General features: G+C 35.0%; 1 non-coding gene across 1 annotated transcript; it reads left to right on the top strand.

Annotated features, from left to right (window-relative positions):
- Positions 1 to 1,089: 1,089 nt before the first annotated feature.
- On the top strand, positions 1,090 to 1,196 carry LOC132416048 (U6 spliceosomal RNA). Its single transcript, XR_009517452.1, has one exon. It is a non-coding gene; the product is annotated as a U6 spliceosomal RNA (small nuclear RNA).
- The last annotated feature ends 3,387 nt before the right edge of the window (positions 1,197 to 4,583 follow it).

Genomic DNA, 4,583 nt, shown 5'->3' with positions numbered 1-4,583 from the left:
TGTTGGCTTCCGCAATGTTGGATGAAGATCTAGTTCATCTATAACCCCTTCCCTTCTTCCTTCCCCTCCCTAATACAGTTAGTTCACTAATATTGGTCTCTCTCTATGTTATCTTTATGCCCTCTTTGTAAAATGACCATGTTATCACCTGTATCCTTCCCTCCACTTCTCAATGTTGTAAACAAATCTCACTCTTATATCATCAAGGTTCATAACATTTACATTTTTTGATGTACCCACATAAAGTCTTTGGTGTTTGCCTCTGGGTTGCTTCTACAAGAGGAAGAAACAGTTAATAGCGGTGACAACATTTGATGGTGTAAACATTAATCACTTTTGCTAAGTAGTGCGCTTTAACTCCACTCTCGTCTCTAAGACACCAAGATCGTGAACACTCTCTAAAGAGGATCTTCCTAGAATCAAGTTCAAGTTGATTCTCCCTTCTAATGTCTTCACCATTTATTCAAACTCATGTCATAGTTTACTTTGCTCTATTTCTGAACTATGAATTTATTGCACAGTTTATCCTTCTGCTTCTGGTGGATTTTCTTTGTCATCTTTCCTCCATCCCTAATATCTTCAGCTTCCTACTCCTTCTATCAATTGCTTGAACCTCACTTCATTCATCTTCATTCATTCATCATCATGAGATGTACCCTAGCTCATTTGCTTCATATCCAGACTATGATTTTCTTTTTTCTTTTGAAAGATTTTTTTGATATGGACCATTTTTAAAGTCTTTATTGATTTTCCTACAATGTTGCTTCTGTTTTATGTTTTGGCTTTTTGGCCCCGAGGCATGTGGGATCTTAGCTTGCCGAGCAGGGATCGAACCTGCACCCCCCTGCATTGGAAAGCGAAGTCTTAACCACTAGACCACCAGGGAAGTCCCATGTCAGCACTTTTAAAAATCAGTTTTCCTTCTACTTCCTCTGATATCTACCATGCTTTCTTTTCACTGTATGTTTAAACCTTTTTTTCTTTTACTATAATTTTAATGAGGTTTCAACAGAGATAAAATAGAGTGTGCTCGGTCTGGCGTTTTCTACTGGAAGTACACATTTTATGTCGAAAAATTTCAGCAGTTTGGTGCTCACTTTGGCAGCACACATGGTAAAATTGGAACGATACAGAGAAGGTTACCGTGGCCCCTGCACAAGGATGACGCGCAAATTCGTGAAGTGTTCCATATTTTTTGCACCCCAATGTTCATGGCAGCACTATTTACAATAGCCAAGACATGGAAGCAATCTAAGTGTCCATCAACAGATGAATGGGTAAAGAAGATGTGGCGCATATATACAATGGAATATTACTCAGCCATAAAAAAGAATGAAATAATGCCATTTTCAGCAACATGGATGGACCTAGAGATTATCATACTTAGTGAAGTAAGTCAGAAAGAGAAAGACAAATATTATATGATATCACTTACACATGGAATCTAAAAAATAATACAAATGAATTTATTTACAAAACTAGAAACAGACTCACAGACAAGAAAACAAACTTATGGTTACCAAAGGGGTAAGGCTGGGGGGAGGACAAATTAGGAGTATTGTATTAGCATATACACACGACTACATTTAAAATAGATAAACAATAGGCACCTACCATATAGCACAGGGAACTATATTCAATATCTTGTAATAACCTATAATGGAAAATAATCTGAAAAAATATATAAATACGTGTAATTGGATCACTTTCCTGTACACCTGAAACTAAAACAATATTGTAAATCAACTATATGTCAATAAAAAAAAATTTTTAAGAAAAAAATTTTAACAACTTGTACTCTTTAGAGGTTTCCCTGAGCCTTTTCTCCTCCATCTGCCTGCTCAGCCTGGCTCTTCACCATCACAATTGAGATTTCTTCAATTTCTCCATACATATGGTTCCTAAATTTCTGTATGTAGCCTGATTTAATACTTACCACACTCCTGTGCTATTAGTACTATTATTATCCCTACTTTATAAATGGGGAAGCTTAGGGACAGAGGAGTTAAATTACTTGCCCAATAACTCATAGCTAGGAAGCTACGGAGACAGAATTTAAACATGCTCTTAACCATCACTCTGTATGGCTTCATCCTTTCAACTCAAACAATCTAATTTCTATGGTCAGTAAAGGTGAATAATTCATCTTAAATACCTCAAATATAAAAATTAGTTAACATATCACCATCTCCTCTGATTATGCATTCTTCTAGGACTACCAGTAATTTTGATTTACTGACAACGTATGTTTTGTTTTCGTGACATTTAGCAGGAATGTGCCATTAATCAGCCTTTTGTTTTTCCCAAATCTGAAAATTCATTCCAAAAGAATTTCATAGAAACTCTTAATGACTGAAAATCATGGTTCTGCTACTATATAATGTTGAGAATAAGAAATACTATACTTATGGGGATTAATTATTAAATCCAGCTAGGAATCACAGCCGTCCTAAGGCAAATAATTATAATGACACACAATAATGTTTAACATCTACGATGGGTACTGAAGTTGGGAGTGCGTTAATGCATGTCAAAACAGTAACAGAGATTCTATGCATCATAAGAAAATAATTCTGAGAATTTCTCTAAGAGAAGTAACTGTTGGTCAAACTAATGAGCATGAAATATTTACTACCAGAAATCTATGTATCCTTCCTGATCTATCTTTTAGGACCCTGCATAAAAAGTCTCTACTAACCCTAAAATTTTATATTCCTATCCACCCATATGCTGGTGGGTGTGGCCAGGTTGGGATGAGATAAAACAGTAAGACTGGCTTTGAGGTCAGACAATGTTGAGCTTAAATTCCGGTTCAAGGTTCAGCTACCTATGAGTTGTGTGATCTTGGGCCAGTTATTTCCTCTCTCTTAGTTTCCTTATTGACATAATGAGGGAAATACTACCTATTTTAGGTAGGCAATTAGGAAAAGCCTCACAGGAGGTGATATTTTTTGCAGAGTCCTGCATGACATAAAGGGTTGACATTTCTAAGAGGTACACAAAATCTCAAGCTCATAAAGGGAAAAAAATATATAATTTCTTTATACACTCTGGGTAACCATAATCTGTTTTGCAAGGAAAACAACAGACCTAGAGGTAGTTTCCATAACTAATAAAGAGCTCACACAAACCAGTAAGAAAGGGAGCAATCAAATACATTTAAAATGGGGTATAGAAAAGCAAGTTAGGAAAAAATACCTATGGTCAATGAGCAAAAGAAAAAAAAATGTCCAATTTCTCTCTTAAAATCAAATATTATCAATTAAAAATCTAGGAGATATGATTTTTCACATATCAGAAATTTTTTTAAATAACAAAAAACTGATGCTGCCCAGTTGTAGAGAAGATGTAAAGATCACTCTCATGCAGGTTGTTACAGTCTCATCAACGTTTAAAATGACATATTTTTTGACCCAGTAACCCCACTTCTGGCAATTTGGCCTGTGGATTTACTTTCACAGCTTTCCAGCATGTATGAGGATATTTATTATAGAAATTATCTGTGATAGCAAAAAAAAAAAAGTAGCAACAATCAAAGCTTTATCAATAGAAATCTGACTAAAGTATAGTATATGCATATGATATAAGTCTACAAGACTTTTTTAAAAATAAGAGATATTTTTTAGATCATCGAAATAGCTAAAACAGGGACTCCCTTAAATCTATAATTAATTTAGGGGAATCTGACCCTTTTACAAAGCAGAATCTTTCTATTCAAAGCAGAGTTTTATTCTCTTTCACTTGAAGTTTCTTTAATGTCTTTCAGAAAATTTCTTCTCTATGTCTTGTACATTTTTTAATCAAGTGTCTAATGTTTCAATCATTTTGTTGGCTATTGGGAATGAGATTTCTTCTTCCATTATAATTTCTCAATGATTTTTTCATGACTATAGCAGGGGTCAGCAAACAACCAACGTGGGCCACGTCTGGGCTGCTGTCTGTTTTTTAAATAAAGTTCCATTGGAACACGGCCATGCCTGTGTTTATTTTTTGTCTACAGCTGCTTTTGCCCTACAACAGCAGAGGTGTGTAGTTGCAATACAGACGGTATGACCACAAGCCTAAAATATTTACTAGCTAGGCTCTTTACAGAAAAACATTTGCCAACCCCTGACGTACAGGAAAGTTATTTGATTTTATATGTTAATTGATAAGCAACTTCCCTACTGAATTTTCTTAATGTTTTTAATGATTTTCACTTTTCTTGGGTTTTCTAGGTTAAAAAATCACATCATGTGCAAGGAATGATACTACTGCCTCTTCTTTCCTTTATTTAATGTTTTTATTCTTTCCCTGTTGTAACTGCTTTGGATTGACTTTCCAGAGAACTACCAAATAATTCTGGTGGTAGCAGGCATCCTGGCTTTAATAGCAATGGCTTCTAATGTTTCATTGAAAACTGTGACCCTGCATTTTAGCTTGACATAGGTATTTTTATCACGGTGAGGAAATATCAAGCCATTCTTATTTTACTAGGGTTTTATACCAATCAGGCTTGACCATTTACCTTTATGAAAGAACCTTTCAATAGTTATGATCGTTTAGAAAAATCGTAAACCATTCCTATAGTGCATTAGCAAATG

This window comes from Delphinus delphis, chromosome 1 (assembly GCF_949987515.2).
Source record: "Delphinus delphis chromosome 1, mDelDel1.2, whole genome shotgun sequence".
NCBI classification, from domain to species: domain Eukaryota; kingdom Metazoa; phylum Chordata; class Mammalia; order Artiodactyla; family Delphinidae; genus Delphinus; species Delphinus delphis.
This window is presented reverse-complemented; position numbering and strand designations above follow the sequence as displayed.